The 12,516-nt window shown below is 46.3% G+C and overlaps 1 protein-coding gene across 1 annotated transcript in view; it reads right to left on the reverse strand.

Annotated features, from left to right (window-relative positions):
* Positions 1-12,516, reverse strand: part of mrps26 (mitochondrial ribosomal protein S26) — a 197,241-nt gene that overhangs the window by 68,580 nt on the left and 116,145 nt on the right. The window lies entirely within an intron of this gene.

Consider the following 12,516-nt stretch of genomic DNA (forward strand, 5'->3'; position numbering starts at 1 on the left):
GCAACAACCAGACTGGCACTCAGGCTACCTTTCAATGAGTTGACATGATAGCAACAACCAGACTGGCACTCAGGCTACCTTTCACTGAGTTGACATGATAGCAACAACCAGACTGGCACTCAGGCTACCTTTCAATGAGTTGACATGATAGCAACATCCAGACTGGCACTCAGGCTACCTTTCAATGAGTTGACATGATAGCAACAACCAGACTGGCACTCAGGATACCTTTCAATGAGTTGACATGATAGCAACAACCAGACTGGCACTCAGGCTACCTTTCACTGAGTTGACATGATAGCAACAACCAGACTGGCACTCAGGCTACCTTTCACTGAGTTGACATGATAGCAACAACCAGACTGGCACTCAGGCTACCTTTCACTGAGTTGACATGATAGCAACAACCAGACTGGCACTCAGGCTACCTTTCACTGAGTTGACATGATGGCAACAACCAGACTGGCACTCAGGCTACCTTTCACTGAGTTGACATGATATGTGTAACTCTGTGTTGTTGTTTGTGTCGCACTGCTTTGCTTTATCTTGGCCAGGTCACAGTTGTAAATGAGAACTTGTTCTCAACTTGCCTACCTGGTTAAATAAAGGTTAAATAAAAAATAAATAAAACATTCTCTATAATACTGTATAATATTGTATAATACTGTATAATACTCTATAATATTGCATAATAATCTATAATATTGTATAATACTGTATAATATTGCATAATAATCTATAATATTGTATAATACTCTATAATATTGTATAATACTGTATAATATTGCATAATAATCTATAATATTGTATAATACTCTATAGTATTGTATAATACTCTATAATATTGCCCCGTTCAAAAAGCAGGAAATCCCCTTAAACTCTCAACTCATTGAAAGCTAATTTGGGCCATTGCATCATTATTAACTAATCTTTTACTTTCCCTTTCATTTTCCTGGCCAATAGAAGTGGGAGTATCCCAGACAGAGCAGCAGTGATTATCCTGGGTTCTGTTTCCATTTTCAGCAGTTCTTTTGCCACTACTGATAAGGAAATTTCATTCTTGCATAATCTGGCATACTATATATTTTTTTCCCCTCTTTCATTTCATGTTTTGTTTTTAATTTTTTTTTTACCAAATGGATCAGTCTGAGATCCATACTGAAGTAGGACGTATCATCTGAGAGACCAGGTAAGGATACAGCTTCACAATACAGCCCACCTCATACATAATGTTTAGCGGGTACATTGACAGCTAATGTAAAGCTGCGTCACACACTGCTGGGTCATAGTCACGTACCTTTTGGACCGCGAGAACCACGATGGGAAATAAATTGCTTTTAAAGTGTTATCCTCAATATGCATTTAAATGTATTGTATCCACATGTGTTGTTGAATTGCGTTTTTTAATTTTTTTATTGTCAAATCTAATCTAAATAAATATGTACATTTAGTTGAGGATTTCTTCTCTGCTCTCTCCTACTGTCTCAACAGCATAGAGATTCCTACTGTCTCAACAGCATAGAGATTCCTACTGTCTCAACAGCATAGAGATTCCTACTGTCTCAACAGCATAGAGATTCCTACTGTCTCAACAGCATAGAGATTCCTACTCTCTCAACAGCATAGAGATTCCTACTGTCTCAACAGCATAGAGATTCCTACTGTCTCAACAGCATAGAGATTCCTACTGTCTCAACAGCATAGAGATTCCTACTGTCTCAACAGCATAGAGATTCCTACTCTCTCAACAGCATAGAGATTCCTACTCTCTCCACAGCATAGAGATTCCTACTGTCTCAACAGCATAGAGATTCCTACTGTCTCAACAGCATAGAGATTCCTACTCTCTCAACAGCATAGAGATTCCTACTCTCTCAACAGCATAGAGATTCCTACTGTCTCAACAGCATAGAGATTCCTACTCTCTCAACAGCATAGAGATTCCTACTCTCTCAACAGCATAGAGATTCCTACTCTCTCAACAGCATAGAGATTCCTACTCTCTCCACAGCATAGAGATTCCTACTGTCTCAACAGCATAGAGATTCCTACTCTCTCAACAGCATAGAGATTCCTACTCTCTCCACAGCATAGAGATTCCTACTCTCTCCACAGCATAGAGATTCCTACTGTCTCAACAGCATAGAGATTCCTACTCTCTCAACAGCATAGAGATTCCTACTCTCTCAACAGCATAGAGATTCCTACTGTCTCAACAGCATAGAGATTCCTACTCTCTCAACAGCATAGAGATTCCTACTCTCTCAACAGCATAGAGATTCCTACTCTCTCAACAGCATAGAGATTCCTACTCTCTCCACAGCATAGAGATTCCTACTCTCTCAACAGCATAGAGATTCCTACTCTCTCAACAGCATAGAGATTCCTACTGTCTCAACAGCATAGAGATTCCTACTCTCTCAACAGCATAGAGATTCCTACTCTCTCAACAGCATAGAGATTCCTACTCTCTCAACAGCATAGAGATTCCTACTCTCTCCACAGCATAGAGATTCCTACTGTCTCAACAGCATAGAGATTCCTACTCTCTCAACAGCATAGAGATTCCTACTCTCTCAACAGCATAGAGATTCCTACTCTCTCAACAGCATAGAGATGTCTTTCGCACGTGATAAACTGTCTTTGCACCTGCGCTGCAGAATGCGGGAGTTTATGAGAAGAGTGAAAGCCACAGAGCTCATGGCCAACCTCCCCTGCCTTACACAGTCTGACAGGGTGGGTAAACTGTGTTGGATGTTGGTCATTGACTTATTCAGGTCTGATTATGTTTCTTCATGGTAGATGCTAAGTGAGATCCTTGGTACGACCCTATCCTAAACCCTAACCTTATCCCTTACTCTGACCTTAACCCTTACTTTAACCATTTTAAGATTTTAACTTCAATGGGGTGATGTCATAGTTTGACGTCCCAATAATCCCACTTAGCATTTACCGTTTCTTCAATGTAAGATATTATCCTTGTTATGGATGTCATGATTAGGGCCAGTTGTTTTGGATGACAAATCCGTGCACAACATTTGAGAGAAATAAGCTTTTTATGCGTATGGAACATTTCTGGGATCTTTTATTTCAGCTCATGAAACATGGGACCAACACTTTACATGTTGCGTTTATATTTTTGTTCAGTGTATGAGCAAACTGCTTCGACTGGGAAGCATACGATACGTTTTAGGACCCTCTAACTGAACTCTGGACCTCGAAGCCAGTTCCACTGCATTTTTTCAGGGTTTCTCATCCAATCAGGGACTGATTTAGACATGGGACACCAGGTGGGTGATTCCCCTCTAATCAGGGACTGATTTAGACATGGGACACCAGGTGGGTGATTCCCCTCTAATCAGGGACTGATTTAGACCTGGGACACCAGGTGGGTGATTCCCCTCTAATCAGGGGCTGTTGTGCAACGAATGTGCTTTTTTCGCGAATGCGCTTTTGTAAAATCATCACCCGCTTGGCGAAGTAGGCTGTGATTCGATGATAAATTAACAACCAACGCATTGATTATATGCAACGCAGGACAAACAAGTTAAACCAGTAATATCGTCAACCATGTGTAGTTAACTAGTGATTATGTGAAGATTGATAGTTTTTTTATAAGATAAATTTAATGCTAGCTAGCAACATACCTTGGCTCTTTGCTGCACTCGCGTAACAGGTGGTCAGCCTGCCATGCAGTCTCCTCGTGGAGTGTAATGTAATCGGCCATAATCGGTGTCCAAAAATGCCGATTACCGATTGTTTTGAAAACTTGAAATCGTCCCTAAATAATCGGCCATGCCGATTAATCGGTCGACCTCTAGTATGGATCTCGCTTTGTGCACAGGGCATTGTCATGCTGAAAGAGGAAGCCCCAGACCATTATTCTTCCTCCACCAAACTTTACAGTTGGCACTATGCATTAGGTCAGGTAGCGTTCTCCTGGCATCCTCCAAACTCAGATTTGTCTGTCGGACTGTCAGATTGTGAAGCGTGTTTTATCACTCCAGAGAACGCATTTCCACTGCTCCAGAGTCCAATAGCAGCGAGCTTTACACCACTCCAGCCAACGCTTGGCATTGCGCATGGTGATCTTTGGCTTGTGTGCGGCTCCTCAGCCATGGAAACCCATTTCACGAAGCTCCCGACGAACAGTTATTGTGCTGACCTTGCTTCCAGAGGCAGTTTGGAACTCGGTAGTGAGTGTTACAACCAATAACAGACGATTTTTACGCCCTTCAGCACTCGGCGGTCCCGTTCTGTGAGCTTGTGTGGCCTACCACTTCGTGGCTGAGCCGTTGTTGCTCGTAGACGTTTCCACTTCACAATAACAACACTTACAGTTGACCGGGGCAGCTCTAGCAGGGCAGATATCTGGCGAACTGACTTGTTGGAAAGGTGGCATCCTATGATGCTGCCACGTTGAAAGTCACTGAGCTCTTCAGTAACGCCATTCTACTGCCAATGTTTGTCTATGGAGATTGCATGGCTGTGTGCTCGATTTTATACACCTGTCAGCAACGTGTGTGGCTGAAATAGCCGAATCCACTCATTTGAAGGGGTGTCCACATACTTGTATGTAGTTCTAGTTTTTCAAATATTCTCATTCATCATATTCTTAGGAGGAAATCCAGGCCATGAAGGACCGTATTGGTAACTCAGGTGCAATGCAGATCCTGCTGGACTATGTGCAGAAGAGAATGAACTGGCCAGAAGAGTTGATGTCAGCCCTGGAGGTGGTGGAGCATCAGGACCTGGCTGATGAACTGAGAGCAGAGTGGACCAAGCACAACCAGACCAGTAAGTCACCATCAAATTAAATCAAACTTTATTTAAAGTGTGTTAAAAAACAGACTTTACAGTGAAACATCACTGGACACTCGGACCTTTGTCTGTGATAAAACATCACTGGACACTAGGACTTTTGTCTGTGACTCCGTTCAAAATTGTGGATATGACGAGAGGGGAAAATTACTTTTTTTGTTGGTACTGTTCAACCCCTCTGAGCCCGATTCCTCTCTAGGTTTCTTCCTAGGGTCCTGCCTTTCTAGGGAGTTTTTCCAGGCCACTGTGCTTCTGCACCAGCATTTCTTACTCTTTGGGGTTTTAAACTGGGTATCTGTACAGCACTTTGTGAAAACTGTTGATGTATAAAGGGCTTTATAAGGGTGATGTATAAAGGGCTTTATAAGCTGCTGATGTATAAAGGGATTTATAAGGGTGGTGTATAAAGGGCTTTATAAGCTGCTGATGTATAAAGGGATTTATAAGGGTGGTGTATAAAGGGCTTTATAAGGGTGATGTATAAAGGGCTTTATAGGGTGATGTATAAAGGGATTTATAAGGGTGATGTATAAAGGGCTTTATAAGGGTGATGTATAAAGGGCTTTATAAGGGTGGTGTATAAAGGGCTTTATAAGGGTGATGTATAAAGGGCTTTATAAGGGTGATGTATAAAGGGCTTTATAAGGGTGGTGTATAAAGGGCTTTATAAGGGTGATGTATAAAGGGCTTTATAAGGGTGATGTATAAAGGGCTTTATAAGGGTGATGTATAAAGGACTTTATAAGCTCCCCTGTTGTTCTGCCCCTGAACAAGGCAGTTAACCCACTGTTCCAAGGCCGTCATTGTAAATAAGAATGTGTTCTTAACTGACTTGCCTAATCAAATGCATTTGATTGATTAAATGCTGTATATGACTGGACCACTTTATTAATCTCAGGACATTTTCCACCAGGTTTCACCATTACAATAAATCTTAGACAGAACATGGAGGGTAAATATGTTTGGGGATGTTGATGTGCCTTATTCTTATATACATAAACTAATTTCCTTTTTAAAGTCTAATCTGCTTTTGTTTTCCCCAGATCCTTCTCCTGCTGCTCCTCCTACCAGTCCATCTCTGCCCATCTCAGAGAGCTCTGATGACCCTACATCTTCTATGGTTCTCCCAGCTTGGCCGGCACCACCTTCAGAGTCACTCAGCCTTGAGAGTACTGCCTGTCCGGAGGATGGTGGCCAGCCAGTAGTCCCCACAAGTTCAGTTGCTGAGGCTCCCGTCGCTGGCGCATCCCCATCGCCAGCTCCACAGGCTCTCGAAGCAGCAGTAAGCCGTGTCACAGCCACCCAGGCAGCACCTTTGCCTGTCTCAGTGAAAGTGGAATCCACAGTGGTCTCTGAACCACAACCTCCACTCTCTCACTCTGATAACGCTGCCTCCTCCCAGCCTGGTCCTGTAGAAACTGGATCGCTGGAGGATAACCCATTATATATAGTCCTGTCTGAAACCACTCTCACCTTGCCTGTGTCAGACCTAAACCCAGCCCTGTCCCAAACTAAATACACCCCCACCGCTGCTGCCCCTGCCTCGGTCCAGGCCCCTGAGAGACGTCCGGTTCAGGACACCACGCCACCAACAGCCAAAGTGACCACCTTCCACCAGAAGCCAGTAGAGGACTCTGATCCAACTGCAACTCAGGTGAATAGTATTTCTTGTGAGATGTTGTATGTTTGCTGACTAGATAGAGTTAAACTGAATTTATCTTACTAATGAAATTGCATCTGTTGACCACATCTAAATTTTGAAATATCAGTGAAGAGTTGAAAACATTGACGAGAAGCGGGAACTAAAAGCTATCTCTCCTCCAGGTGACTGAAGATGACCAGCACACTGAGCCGCCTCAGAGACCCGAGAGCCATCACTTCTCCCCGCTCACGGCCCCAGCCTCACCCCCGGTGCTCACCTCCATGGATGAGGATAACCGGGAGCTCAGCAAGCCTGACGTTCTCCTCAGTGAGAACCAGCCATACTCAGGAGGCTCATGGCTTCTGCAGATGGATAGCGGGTCAGTGTCGGACCCAGAGCCGGCTGCTGGGACGAGTCCTGCTTCTGGGACGAGTCCTGCTGCTGTGACGAGTCCTGCTGCTGGGACGAGTCCTGCTTCTGGGACGAGTCCTGCTTCTGGGACGAGTCCTGCTTCTGGGACGAGTCCTGCTGCTGTGACGAGTCCTGCTTCTGGGACGAGTCCTGCTCCTGGGACGAGTCCTGCTTCTGGGACGAGTCCTGCTTCTGGGACGAGTCCTGCTTCTGGGACGAGTCCTGCTCCTGGGACGAGTCCTGCTGCTGGGACGAGTCCTGCTGCTGTGACGAGTCCTGCTTCTGGGACGAGTCCTGCTGCTGTGACGAGTCCTGCTGCTGGGACGAGTCCTGCTTCTGGGACGAGTCCTGCTGCTGTGACGAGTCCTGCTTCTGGGACGAGTCCTGCTTCTGGGACGAGTCCTGCTTCTGGGACGAGTCCTGCTGCTGTGACGAGTCCTGCTTCTGGGACGAGTCCTGCTCCTGGGACGAGTCCTGCTTCTGGGACGAGTCCTGCTTCTGGGACGAGTCCTGCTTCTGGGACGAGTCCTGCTCCTGGGACGAGTCCTGCTGCTGGGACGAGTCCTGCTGCTGTGACGAGTCCTGCTTCTGGGACGAGTCCTGCTGCTGTGACGAGTCCTGCTGCTGGGACGAGTCCTGCTTCTGGGACGAGTCCTGCTGCTGTGACGAGTCCTGCTTCTGGGACGAGTCCTGCTTCTGTGACGAGTCCTGCTTCTGGGACGAGTCCTGCTTCTGGGACGAGTCCTGCTTCTGGGACGAGTCCTGCTTCTGGGACGAGTCCTGCTTCTGGGACGAGTCCTGCTTCTGGGACGAGTCCTGCTCCTGGGACGAGTCCTGCTGCTGTGACGAGTCCTGCTTCTGTGACCAGTCCTGCTCCTGGGACGAGTCCTGCTGCTGTGACGAGTCCTGCTGCTGTGACGAGTCCTGCTGCTGTGACGAGTCCTGCTTCTGGGACGAGTCCTGCTTCTGGGACGAGTCCTGCTCCTGGGACGAGTCCTGCTGCTGTGACGAGTCCTGCTGCTGTGACGAGTCCTGCTTCTGGGACGAGTCCTGCTGCTGTGACGAGTCCTGCTGCTGGGACGAGTCCTGCTTCTGGGACGAGTCCTGCTGCTGTGACGAGTCCTGCTTCTGGGACGAGTCCTGCTCCTGGGACGAGTCCTGCTCCTGGGACGAGTCCTGCTCCTGGGACGAGTCCTGCTCCTGTGACCAGTCCTGCTTCTGGGACGAGTCCTGCTCCTGTGACCAGTCCTGCTCCTGGGACGAGTCCTGCTGCTGTGACGAGTCCTGCTGCTGTGACGAGTCCTGCTGCTGTGACGAGTCCTGCTCCTGGGACGAGTCCTGCTCCTGGGACGAGTCCTGCTCCTGGGACGAGTCCTGCTCCTGTGACCAGTCCTGCTTCTGGGACGAGTCCTGCTCCTGTGACCAGTCCTGCTCCTGGGACGAGTCCTGCTGCTGTGACGAGTCCTGCTTCTGGGACGAGTCCTGCTGCTGTGACCAGTCCTGCTTCTGGGACGAGTCCTGCTCCTGGGACGAGTCCTGCTCCTGGGACGAGTCCTGCTGCTGTGACGAGTCCTGCTCCTGGGACGAGTCCTGCTGCTGTGACGAGTCCTGCTCCTGGGACGAGTCCTGCTGCTGTGACGAGTCCTGCTGCTGTGACGAGTCCTGCTGCTGTGACGAGTCCTGCTTCTGGGACGAGTCCTGCTCCTGGGACGAGTCCTGCTGCTGTGACGAGTCCTGCTCCTGGGACGAGTCCTGCTGCTGTGACGAGTCCTGCTCCTGGGACGAGTCCTGCTTCTGTGACCAGTCCTGCTGCTGTGACGAGTCCTGCTTCTGTGACCTGTCCTGCTGCTGTGACGAGTCCTGCTTCTGTGACCTGTCCTGCTGCTGTGACGAGTCCTGCTTCTGTGACGAGTCCTGCTGCTGTGACGAGTCCTGCTCCTGTGACCTGTCCTGCTCCTGTGACCTGTCCTGCTGCTGTGACCTGTCCTGCTGCTGTGACCTGTCCTACTGCTGTGACCAGTCCTGCTGCTGTGACCTGTCCTGCTGTGGTCCCAGACCCCGTCCCAGAGCCCTTGTCTAGTGTTCCAGGCCCTCTGACTACTGCAACGCCTCTGCCATGTCAGCAGCATGGAGTCTCTGAGGAGAGAGAGGAATCCGTGTCCCGTAACGAGCCTGAGGAGGACACGTACCAGGAGGTGCTGATCAATGTAATTCATGTGTCTGAGGACGCATACATCCAGAATCAGGAAGGCCAAACACAGAGCATGCTGGGTGTCTGAAACACTCCCACCAGTTCAGAACCACAACAGACAATCCCAGATCACACCTCTCTCTAGATCTACAGAACTTGACCTGTCGTCTGGTCCGAACCAGCACGGCCAAACTGAGGACAGTCTGGGGAAAGCAGTTAGTAAGTCTGAAGACTCTCAGGGTCTGATTATGATTGCTAACGGCCAAGCCGCCAGCCCTTCAACCAAACAGCCTGATCTTCCACCTCCAGCCACTTCTCCTTCTGTCGCCATCGTCAACGGCTCCTCCACTGATAACTGTCCTCTCCCGGAGGCTGTGGAGGCAGAGGTCATGCTAAAGGCCATGATGGCTAGCGTTGTCCCAGAGCTGAAGCAGAAACAGGAGGGGGAGGGAGCCAGAAGAGGAGGGAGCTACTACTTCCTGGGGGCTGCTGTCCTGAGTGTCTCAGCCCTGTTTGTGGCCTGGAGCAGGAAGAATTAAGGGTTTTGGGAAAGAAGGAGTTTGTGTCTCATAGTTTGTCTATCCATGATTCTGTCTCCAAATTAACTATAGGACTGTGATTCATCTGTCCAGGAAACCTACACTCCTATATTGTGCACTCCTAAAGAACAAGTTCACAAGGATCTCAAGTCCTACATTCTTAAATGTATGTTCACTAGGATCTCAGGCCGCATCTATGCTTACTGTAAATATATGTTCACTAGGATCTCAGGCCCCATCTATGTTTACTGTAAATATATGTTCACTAGGATCTCAGGCCGCATCTATGCTTACTGTAAATATATGTTCACTAGGATCTCAGGCCGCATCTATGTTTACTGTAAATATATGTTCACTAGGATCTCAGGCCCCATCTATGTTTACTGTAAATATATGTTCACTAGGATCTCAGGCCGCATCTATGCTTACTGTAAATATATGTTCACTAGGATCTCAGGCCGCATCTATGTTTACTGTAAATATATGTTCACTGGGATCTCAGGCCGCATCTATGCTTACTGTAAATATATGTTCACTAGGATCTCAGGCCGCATCTATGCTTACTGTAAATATATGTTCACTAGGATCTCAGGCCCCATCTATGTTTACTGTAAATATATGTTCACTAGGATCTCAGGCCGCATCTATGCTTACTGTAAATATATGTTCACTAGGATCTCAGGCCGCATCTATGCTTACTGTAAATATATGTTCACTAGGATCTCAGGCCGCATCTATGCTTACTGTAAATATATGTTCACTAGGATCTCAGGCCCCATCTATGTTCACTGTAAAAATATGTTCACTAGGAACTCAGGCCCCATCTATGTTTACTGTAAATATATGTTCACTAGGATCTCAGGCCCCATCTATGTTTACTGTAAATATATGTTCACTAGGATCTCAGGCCCCATCTATGTTTACTGTAAAAATATGTTCACTAGGATCTCAGGCCGCATCTATGCTTACTGTAAATATATGTTCACTAGGATATCAGGCCCCATCTATGCTTACTGTAAATATATGTTCACTTGGATCTCAGGCCCCATCTATGTTTACTGTAAATAATATATGTTCACTAGGAACTCAGGCCCCATCTATGTTTACTGTAAATATATGTTCACTAGGATCTCAGGCCCCATCTATGCTTACTGTAAATATATGTTTACTTGACGATACATACAAACCTTGACTAGGCCATTCCAAAACTTCAAATTTGTTTCTTTTTAGACATTTTCATGTAGACTTGATTGTTTGTTTTTTGGATCATTGTCTTGCTGAATGACCCAGCTGTGCTTCAGCTCACAGACGGATGGCCTGGCATTCTCCTGTAGAATTCTCAGATACAGAGCAGAATTCATGGCTCCTTCTATTAAGGCAAGTCGTCCAGATCCTGAGGCAGCAAAGCCTCCCCAAAACATCACACAACCACCACCATGCTTGACCGTTGGTATGAGGTTCTTACTGTGGAATGCAGTGTTTGGTTTTCTCCAGACATAATGGGACCCATCTCATCCAAAAAGTTGACTCAAGTTTGCCAAAAAAGCACCTGGATGATCATCAAGACTCTTGGAAGAATATTCTATGGACAGATGAGTTAAAGTCTAACTTTTTGGACGACAGGGGTCCCATTATGGGGCGACAGGTAACCAAGTGCGTTGGGCTTCATTACTTATTCCACATTTTGTTGTATGACAGAAAATTAACTATTTCTGTTTTTAATTTAAGACATTTGCTAAAATGTCTAAGAACATGTTTTCTCTTTGTCATTATGGGGTTTTGTGTGTTGATGTGGAATAAGTCAAGGGGTATGAATTCTTTCTGAAGGCACTGTTTTTGTCTTGTAATTACACATATTTTGATATGCAGAGACAGGATGTAAATGTTGGGCTCTCTCTCATTATGGGGTACGTACCAGTTGGATAGGTACATATGCTTTGTTATAGGATTTAGTGAATCTTCAAGATGGACTGTCTGTCAGCCTTCTAGATGGACTGTCTGTCAGCCTTCTAGATGGACTGTCTGTCAGCCTTCTAGATGGACTGTCTGTCAGCCTTCTAGATGGACTGACTGTCAGCCTTCTAGATGGACTGTCTGTCAGCCTTCTAGATGGACTGTCTGTCAGCCTTCTAGATGGACTGTCTGTCAGCCTTCTAGATGGACTGACTGTCAGCCTTCTAGATGGACTGTCTGTCAGCCTTCTAGATGGACTGACTGTCAGCCTTCTAGATGGACTGTCTGTCAGCCTTCTAGATGGACTGTCTGTCAGCCTTCTAGATGGACTGACTGTCAGCCTTCTAGATGGACTGTCTGTCAGCCTTCTAGATGGACTGTCTGTAAACCTGATAATGTAAACCTCATCTATAGGATCTTCTCTCCAAAGGTGTTTTAACATTCTGTAGGCTATACATGTTCCCTATGTACACCTGTAATGGACAATCAATACAATTCTGCTGCTCACTCATGATTAATTCAAAGGGCTTTATTGTGGGGTGGCAGGTAGCCTAGTGGTTAGAGCGTTGGGCCAGTAACCAAAAGGTTGCTAGATCGAATCCCCGAGCTGACAAGGTAAAAATCTCTTGTTTTGCCCCTGAACAAGGCAGTTAACCCACTGTTCCTAGGCCTTCATTGTAAATAAGGATTTGTTAGTTAAATAAAAAATTGGCAAAACATATGTTAACATTGCCAGAGCAAGTGAAATAGATAATAAGTGAAATGAACAGTAAACATTACACTCACAAACGTTCCAAAGGAATAGAGATATTTCAAATGTCATATTATGTCTATATACAGTGTTGTAACGATGTGCAAATAGTTAAACTGCAAAAGGGAAAATAAATAAACATAAATATGGGTTGTATGTACAGTGGTGTTTGTTCTTCACTGGTTGACCTTTTCTTGTGGCAACAGGT

The sequence above is a fragment of the Salvelinus alpinus genome, chromosome 34 (assembly GCF_045679555.1).
Source record: "Salvelinus alpinus chromosome 34, SLU_Salpinus.1, whole genome shotgun sequence".
NCBI lineage: Eukaryota > Metazoa > Chordata > Actinopteri > Salmoniformes > Salmonidae > Salvelinus > Salvelinus alpinus.